The following is a 9,506-nucleotide window of genomic DNA, read 5'->3' as shown; positions in this document are numbered from 1 at the left end:
GTGAAAGCAAAAAGGTTGATATGCTAAGCAGATTTTTTTTTTTTTTTACGAAACAATGATGCTGAGGGATAAAACGATAGCTGTGCTACAGCTAACAACTGATATATTAAGGGCCTGCCCTTCCATCTTGTGGCTGCTGAGACTTCTTAGGCACTCTGATTACGGAAAAAAGAAGCCAATGCATATCATCATTACCAAATTACTCTTATCTTTTAAGGAGGTTGTCCTTTATATTTGCTAGCCAAGGGATTGGAAAGGCAGGGACATTTTCAAATGAAAATCCAGCTCAGTAGGTACCACACCCAAAGTGAAAAGCATCAACAGAGCATCTTAGGCTCATCCCTTCGATAGCTCAGCTGGTAGAGCGGAGGACTGTAGAGAGCTGCCAAAGTCATCCTTAGGTCGCTGGTTCGATTCCGGCTCGAAGGACAAAGGTTTTTGGGTTTTTTTTAATTTTTGCTTGCAAAATACAAAATTAAACAAGAAAAGGATTGTTCACATCTGATACTGATGCCCACAGTAACAGCATTCAAGATTAAAAAGAAATTTTACTAGTCTATTTCACCTTCTGGCACTCAGTATTGAAACACAAGCTCTCTCTTAAGATCAGGTCATTGAAAATTGTAAGGGGCCACAGGAGCAACCCAAGGACATTATAAGAAAGGAAGGTACAGAATTTTCGTTTTTTGGGAGGGAGGAGGAATTGGAGTTCACAGGCCTTCTTTATATAAAACTAATATGTTCAACTCCTACCAGAGATACAACACTCCTACTGGATATTAGGGTTCACTATGAAAAAACAAAAAGGTTGCCAAAAATTGACTAGCATTGCTAATATCACTTATGGCCTACTCACGGGATTGAATTACTGCAATACGCTCTACATGGGGCTACCCTTGAAGAGTATCTGTAAGCTTGCAAAATGAGGCTGGGAAAGTAGTTATGTGTGCTTTTAAAGTAGGCATGCTCTAGAACCAGACATAACTATTTGCCCAGCCAGATCTCACAAGGAAAACAACAGTGACAGCTTTTTTGTTCAGACTTTTTTGTGAACTAAATTGAAAAACATGGGGAAATCCCATTGCTAATAAAAATGAAACTAGGGTTAAGTCTCCTTGGAGTCAGGGCCAAAAACAGATGTCAGCGATAAATTCTTAGAGGTTCTCTAAGGAAAGTGACGATTACAGCTTTTCATTTGGGCTTCTTTGTGCACCAGAGTAAAATACATGGGAAAATCCCATTGCCAATAAATACGAAATTAGGTTTAAGGTTGGTGTTAGGAAAAGGGATAAGTCGTCTTGGACTCAGGGCTGAAAACAGATCTCAAGGATAGATTCTTAGAATTTTTCCAAAGGAGGGAGGGAGGGAGGGAGGGAAGGAGGGAGGGAGGGAGGGAGGGAGGGAGGAAGGAAGGAAGGAAGGAAGGAAGGAAGGAAGGAAGGAAGGATATATGTGTAAAATAAATATAATAAATAATTAAATAGAATTCCCAGGCCTTGGTGGGCCTCCCTCCCCCGTCATCCCCAAGAGAGTCCCTTTGCTTACCAATATTGCCATGAACCTAATGATCTCCATCGTAGCAGTTGCAAATCAGAATCGCAGCTTCTCTGCTGTCACTTCCTGTTGCCAAGCAATTCACCATTGCTTCTTTGCAATACCAGATATCTGGACTTTGGACAAAGACTACTTGAAAAGATCTGCTAAAGATCTACCAATGTAACAATCTGCTTTTTGGTACAGCGTTATGGTTTCAGAGTGCAAAAGTTGGCTTGAAACTCAACATTAAGAAAACTAAGATCATGGCATCTGGCCCTCTCAATTCCTGGCAAATAGATGGGGAAGAAATGGAGGTAGTGACAGATTTTATTTTCCTGGGCTCCAAGATCACCGCAGATGGGGACTGCAGCCAAGAAATTAAAAGACGCTTGATCCTGGGGAGGAAAGCTATGGCAAATCTAGACAGCTTACTAAAAAGCAGAGACATCACCCTGCCAACAAAAGTGCATATAGACAAGGCTATGGTTTTCCCAGTTGCAATGTATGGCTGTGAAAGTTGGACCATAAGAAAGGCTGAGCGCCAAAATATTGAGGCCTTTGAACTATGGTGCTGGAGAAGACTCCTGCGAGTCCCTTGGACTGCAAGGCGATCAAACCGGTCAGTCCTAGAGGAGATCAACCCTGACTGCTCTTTAGAAGGCCAGATCCTGAAGATGAAACTCAAATACTTTGGGCACCTAGTGAGAAGGAAGGACTCACTGGAGAAGAGCCTAATGCTGGAAAAGATTGAAAAGAAGAACGGGACGACAGAGAATGAGGTGGCTGGATGGAGTCACTGAAGCAGTAGGCGTGAGCTTAATATTTAATGCAGCAACTCTAAAATAAAGGTAAAGGTAAAGGTTCCCCTCATACATATGTGCTAGTCATTCCCAACTCTAGGGGGGTGGTGCTCATCTCTGTTTCTAAGCCGAAGAGCCAACGCTCTCTGATGACAATTCCATGGTCATGTGGCTGGCATGAACACCAAAGGCACACAGAACGCTGTTACCTTCCCACCAAGGTGGTCCCTATTTTTCTACTTGCATTTTTACATGCTTTCAAACTGCTAGGTTGGCAGAATCTGGGACAAGTAATGGGAGCTCCACTCCGTTACGTGGCGCTAGGGATTTGAACCGCCGAACTGCCGACCTTTCTGATCAACAAGCTTAGCCACAGAGTGCTTCCCAAATCAGGGTAAATTAACCAAAATTGGATATGTGCTTTTTTTTCCTGTGGGCAATGAAACCCATTACCCATCACAACAGGGATATTCAAGGATTGTCACATTGACTAAAATATACTGGAAAAATCTTCGGAAGTATTCCTATTAAGACAAAAATCAAAGAAATTGTCCATAGAATTTGTTGAATTACATAAAGATCATTCAACGATTTTTGTTTTATAATACAGGGAGTCCTTGAGTTACGACCATTCATTCAGCAACCAAAGTTACGATGGTGCCAAAGGAAGGGATTTATAACTCAGTGGTGGGTTTCCAATTTTTTTAGTACTGGTTCTGTGGGCATGGCCTGGTGGGCATGGCATGGCATGGCTTGGTAGGCATGGCAGGGGAAGGTTACTGCAAAATCCCCATTTCTTCAGCTGGGACTCGGGAGGCAAAGAATAAACGGGGGCGGTATTTACCGGTTCTCAGAACTCCTCAAAATTTCCGCTACCGGTTCTCCAGAACTGGTCAGAACCTGCTGAAACCCATATCTGTTACAACTGGACTTTGAACTTTGATATGACTTCCGGATAAGCAGTCTGAGGAACGAAGGAGAACCTGTGAGAAGTCTTGCTCTAATGACTAAGGCAGAAAGCAGTCATATGTTTTATAATAGCAGTTCTGCAGGCAGCTCAGAAATGAATCAGGGTTGTGCCTGATTAATACCTGGAGGGGAGACCATCAGGAATTCCAGACACTGAAGACAAAACACATCCTGGAAAAAAGTACAGTAATGTCATAGTCTTGTAAATAAAAGGGCATGAACATTCCTATGAAATTGGCAGGAGGTGAGGAGACTTTAAAGTTACAGGTCTTTTGAGGAGCTCAAAGTACTATACAGGTAGTCCTTGAATTACAACAGTTCATTTAGTGACCGATTGAAGTTACAACATCACTGGAAAAAAGTGACTGTCAGGCCTGGAAGCCATCTTTTGCATTAGGCCTTCAGACCTGCCACATTTACTACTGTGGGAAACTGGGAGGGGGGATTGTATGGAGCAGTGGTGGGTTGCTCCCGGTTCTGTCCGGTTCTATAGAACCGGTAGTAAAAGCGGTGGGAGGCTCGGCCCACCCGCCCAGACGTCATAATCAGGGGTGGGTTCTAAAATTTTTTACTACCGGTTCTGTGGGCGTGGCTTATTTTGTGGGCATGGTTTGATGGTCATGTGACAATTCTTTAGGATTTAGCAGAGGTACTGGTCTACCAGGTTATTTGTTTTTGGAGGTACCGGTCTACCCATTTGTTTTGGGAGGCACTGGTCTACCACCACACTGGCTTTTAACACTGATCAGCTGTAGGGCGGCCCTTTGAAGCCCCACGGCAAGAGTTTAAACAGTTTTTTTCCTTCTAGCAATCAGCTGGGACTCAGGAGGCAGCGAATAGATTGGGGACGGGGCCAAATAAAAGGTAAGAATAACGTGGGGGGGGGGAGTGGAAGGGCCCAGCTCCCAAACAAAGAGAACCGGTTCGGTGATGTCATATTGTCACTCCTACCAGCTCGGCCGAACCGGGAGAAACCCACCACTGGTCATAATTGACGATCTGCGCATGCACAGAAGCTTCTGCACATGTGCGCGCACATTCCCGTTGCGAATCGGTAGTAAAGGTAAGTAGAACCCACCTCTGGTATGGAGCATGGGTGATGTATAGTCATAACATTCCTTTCTTGAGAAGTCAAGGCCAACTTGCCCTGCATCTGGAAGAATGGAGCTGGGAGGCATCTTAAGTTGGAACAATGTTTGATCAGGCTGTGTGATGGACTTGTGGGTGTTGGGCAGGGACTTGGACTTTTCTTTGGGCGGGGAAAACCTGGAAACTTCAGATTCGGGTTTTCCCATTATGCCAATATGACATCTCTAATAAAATGTAGCTTTGAGGAATTTCAAGCCTCGAAGTTTTCTTTCGTTGGGGGTGTTACTTGGAACTCTGACAGTGACTTATGACCATTTTTCACGCTTATGACTGTTGCAGCATCCCCATGATCGCATGATTTACATTCGGATGCTTGACAACTGGTTCATATTTATGACGGGAAGAGGGAGGGAGGAAGGGAAGGAGGGAGAGAGAGAGAGAGAGAGAGAGAGAGAGAGAGAGAGAGAGAGAGAGAGAGAGAGAGGGAGAGAGGGAGAGAGATCCTTTGGTCTATTTTTTCATAGTCCTTAAAGCTTCCCAAGTTTGATGTATCAAAAGCCAGCAGTAAATTTGGGCAGAGCGATTTTCTAACTAAAGGAGGTTAAAGCAGATGGGCTAAATCTCACTGAATCCCATCAACTGTTTACTAAGAAAGTGAATGAAAAAATATGTTTTTACATTTCTGATGTAAGATGTTGAGTTCTAATCTTGCTGCTAATAATGGCTTACCTTATTTGAACACAGATAAATCAGTTAGCTGATCCTACCTGATCCCATAAAATCTAAATGGGTGACTTGATTTCATACTTGAATGGGAACTACAAGAGAGGTCTAGCTATAATCTATGCTGGATAATGGGGGGGGAGGGGGGGAGACCCAGAAAAATATGTTGGCAAACTGCTTCCATTATGTTCCCAAGAAAACTACATCCAAATAGCCATTAAAAGACAAGTTTGATGAGGGAATTTTCACATTTTCTGGATATAATTGCTCGGTATCCTTGTGTTCATAGCAAGCTGTATTTTTATGGTACCTTACCTTAGGAAATCATACTTTATAGCAGCTAAGACATTTTAGAAAGAATAAGCATTCAAACATGTCTATGCATATCAAACGACCCTCAAAAGACTTTCAAATCTGCATGTTAAAAGTAAGCAAGCACTTGCAGTACTCTGTAATACTTTAAAAAATGCTGTTGGGAATTCCATGTCTTGAATTCTGCAAAGCTATATATTTCTGTTGGAAATGAAGATTCATTTGCTTAATATAATTGTGACTCAATAATCAATAAGTAGCAGCTGTGCTTTGGCTAAACTATAAACCAAATTGCTGGACAGGTTCCCAGAATTCCTCATGGTATATCAAGGACTAGCTCCTTCATCTGCATCCCAATTATTTTCACTACATCCAGGGAATCTGTAAAACATACATGCCATCTAATGGTTAAAGTGCATATCTGCAAACACATTCTTCCAAGCTTGATAATTTCATTTGATGGGACAGGGCATCCGCCTAGGTCAGGGGTCAGCAACCTGCGATTCCGGAGCCGCATGCAGCTCTTTGGGCCCTCTGCTGTGGCTCCCTGTCAGGTGATCCCACCACTGGCTGGCCCCGCCTCTTGCCCTCCCCTCCCATTCCTCGCCTGGCCTGAGAAGGTAAGGGCGACAGCAAGGGATGGGAGAAGCGGCCAGAGACAGAGATAGAGAGTGGGGGAAGAGAGAGAGACATAGAGAGATAGAGAGGGAGAGGGAGGGAGAGAGGGAGGGAGGTGAGAGAGATATATGTCAAAAGGATTTTGTGGTTCCCGGTGTTTTATAACAACTGGTTCTCTGCCCTAATGACCAGCTGGGTAGGTGTGGCTAGGAGGGGTCATGTGACTGGTGGAAGTGAATGAGATCAAGTTGGCCATGCCCACCCTGGTTTTGTGACTCCCGATGTTTTCTCTTCTGTGGGAAACAGGTCCAAATGGCTCTTTGAGTATTTAAGGTTGCAGACCCCAGGCCTAGGACAACTCACCATGGCCAACTCACTGCAGGACAACTTGTTGTGGGATAAGAGTTTCACTAATATTGAAGAAATGGTGGGATAGAATCATTAAAGAAAGGATGCTAAATGTGAATGACAAAAATGAAAATAATTTTTTAATAATTTTAAATTGAATTCTGTAGAGATTCTCAAGTCATCCAGGTATTCTATTCCTTATTACCAGCTGTCTGCAAGGAATATAAATCCTTCCATTCCCCACTATCCTGTCAAAGCTGAAGAAGCTTCTTGGATGAGAGGCGAAACGTCTTCAAAAGAAAAAACAAGGAAGTCCAATTGCCTCCTGAAACAGCACTTTTGGGACATTTAAACTGAATTGTTGACACAGTGTTGTCTCCTTCTGTCCTCAAGCAACATGGAAATTAAAATTCCAGATTTTTAAAATCCAAGTGTATCTTGAGAAATGAATAAAACTATCATTTTATTTTCCTATCATTCAGTTCACGAGCAGTTTTTCTGGAGAAAATTAAAGGGGAGTGAGGTTTCTTCTTTCTTCTTTGTGAACAGTGGAGATTTTTCCCACTATGGCTGGAAAGTGTCAAATGCGTCAGCCTTGTGTCTTAGAATCCTAGGAACTGCATCCCTGCTTATCTGAACAGCATCAGGTTGGGAAAAGTAACTGTAGTACAGAGTTACAAATGGTCCTTGACTTACAACCATTTGTTTACCAACTGTTTGACGTTACAAAGGCACTGAAAAAAAGCTCGCGACTGGTCCACATGCACGTGACCATCACAGTATCCCCATGGTTATTTGATCAAAATTTGGGCACTTGGTTAAAGGCATGTATTTACAATGACACCAGCGTCCTGAGATCAGAGGTGGTATTCAGCAGGTTCTGACCAGTTCTGGAGAATCGGTAATGGAAATTATGAGTGGTTTGGAGAACCGGTAAATACTACCTCTGACTGCCCCCTCCCCCATCTATTCTCTGCCTCCCGAGTCCCAGCTGATTGGGAGGGAATGGGGATTTTGCAGTAACCTTTCCCTGGAGAGGGGAGGGAATGGAGATTTTACAGTATCCTTCCCCTGCCACACCCACCAAGCCACGCCCATAGAACTGGTAGTAAAAAAATTTGAATCCCACTACTGCCTGAGAGTATGTGATCACCATTTGCAATCTTCCCAGCCAGCTTCTAAGAGGCAAAGTCAAGTGGGGGGGGAGGGGAGCTGGATTCATTTAATGACCATGGGATTCACTTAATTGCAGCAATTTCCTTAATAACTGGCAAAAAAGGTCATAAAATTAGGCAACAGAATTCTGGGAGCAATTGTGGCCATAAACTGAGGACTATCTGTGGTGTTACCTGCTGTAGCAAATAGGAAAGTGTATTTACACTGGTTCAGTTGCTAAACCTCATTAATAGGAAACATGAGACACCGTGGAATGAAATCGATTTTATTTATTTCCTATATTTATAGCGCACCTTAATTGTATATAACTGAAAACTATGTTCTCTCACCTTTCTTCCCCATATCAACATTGTTAGGTAGGTTGGCCTAAGAGAGAGTGACTGGTCCAAAGTCTCCCAGGCAGGTTTAATCCCCAATTGAGCAATTTCATGTTTTCCCAATTTCTAAGTCAAAATTACAAAGGACAAAGACCACAGAATTTTAGAGAGCTGTTTAGCAGAGACAAGTAGTATCTTTGTCAAGTAGATACTGTAAAGATACTGAAGAAACAGACATGGAAAACCAAGAAAAGTTATCCAAACGTTCTCTGAACTCAGGAGGTGAGCCACAAATTGGAGTACTAAAAGATGTTAATGGACAGATAGTAACCAGTTCACTGATGCATAAAAGAACACCTATTCAAGCATTCCCAAACAACAGACCGGTAAGTTCCCTCATATGCAGCATTGGAGAAGACTGTTGGACTTCTAAGCAGCCACAAAGCAAGCAAAGGATCAATGTTCTCTTCTTCTCACCTCCAACGATTTTGCTAAACAGGAGCCAGTTTGGAGGCCATACAGTGTCCATTGTTTTAAACTAGTGTTGTCTAGTTTAATAATCCAACCTGCATAATGAAGGGCTTTATAGCAGTGGTGAAATCCAAATTGTTTTACTACCGGTTCTGTGGGCGTGGCTTGGTGGGCGTGGTGTGGCTTGGTGGGTGTGGCAGGGGAAGGATACTGCAAAATCCCCATTCCCTCCCCACTCCTGGGGGAAGAATATTGCAAAATCTCCATTCCCATCCCACTCTGGGGCCAGCCAGAGGTGGCATTTGCCAGTTCTCCGAAACTACTCAAAATTTCCGCTACCGGTTCTCCAGAACCTGTCAAAACCTGTTGGATTTCACCCCTGCTTTATAGGCGATAACCAGCACCTTGAATTGTAAACTATAAATCTCCATGTGGAGAACAGGAAAACAGTGCCACTCCAACAGTTCAAAGGAAATCAAAGAAAGACAGAAGGAGTACATGAAAATACTGTACAGTACAAATGTCACCATCCTTAGAAGGTATTCCTTATATATTCCTTCCCATGATCAATAATAATTTATGAACTTGAATGCTGCCCAGCTCTCACTGCGTCTCTACTACACCATGCATCTTGAAATCTAGCCCTGCCTAAACTGGAGATGCTGAAGGTGTGCAAAAAATGTGGTTAACGACTTTACAACTTGGTGTAATTTTACGATGCAAACCTAAACCATCAGGATAGTTAATAGGTTAACTTAACCCAGATTCTCAGGTTAATTTATGTGGGCTTCAGGTAACCATGATTAAGCCAGAGGTTTGCCTTTGCTGTTCAAAAACCTGGCCGCCTTTTTGCTGGAAATCTTGGCGTAACGAGGGGGCGCACCTCCGTCTTTTGTCTTCCTCGCTCCCCCACCTCTGCCCCCGGGAGAACCCCCTTCGCCCGCCCGCGGAGGAGGAAGAGGAGGAGGAGGAGGCGGCTTCGTCTCCGGCCGCCGCCAGAGGGCTCTGGGTAGCGCCGGGGAAGAAGCCCGGCTTTCCGTCTCTCTCGTTCCGCGGCTCGGGGCGTCAACGCGTTGAGCTTCCTGGGTGACTCGGTGGCAGCAGCGGACCGGGCCGGGAGAACCGCCCCGCCGCGGGTCCATCCCTC

The 9,506-nt window shown here is 43.9% G+C and overlaps 1 non-coding gene across 1 annotated transcript; it reads left to right on the top strand.

Moving 5' to 3' along the window:
- The first annotated feature begins 341 nt into the window (after positions 1-341).
- Positions 342-429, top strand: TRNAY-GUA (transfer RNA tyrosine (anticodon GUA)). The gene is given in 2 exon segments: positions 342-378; positions 394-429. It is a non-coding gene; the product is annotated as a tRNA-Tyr (tRNA).
- Positions 430-9,506: the final 9,077 nt, after the last annotated feature.

Source organism: Pituophis catenifer, unplaced genomic scaffold (assembly GCF_029215685.1).
Source record: "Pituophis catenifer annectens isolate HBS135680 unplaced genomic scaffold, rPitCat1.0.hap2 SCAF_2, whole genome shotgun sequence".
In the NCBI taxonomy this organism is placed as follows: domain Eukaryota; kingdom Metazoa; phylum Chordata; class Lepidosauria; order Squamata; family Colubridae; genus Pituophis; species Pituophis catenifer.
This window is presented reverse-complemented; position numbering and strand designations above follow the sequence as displayed.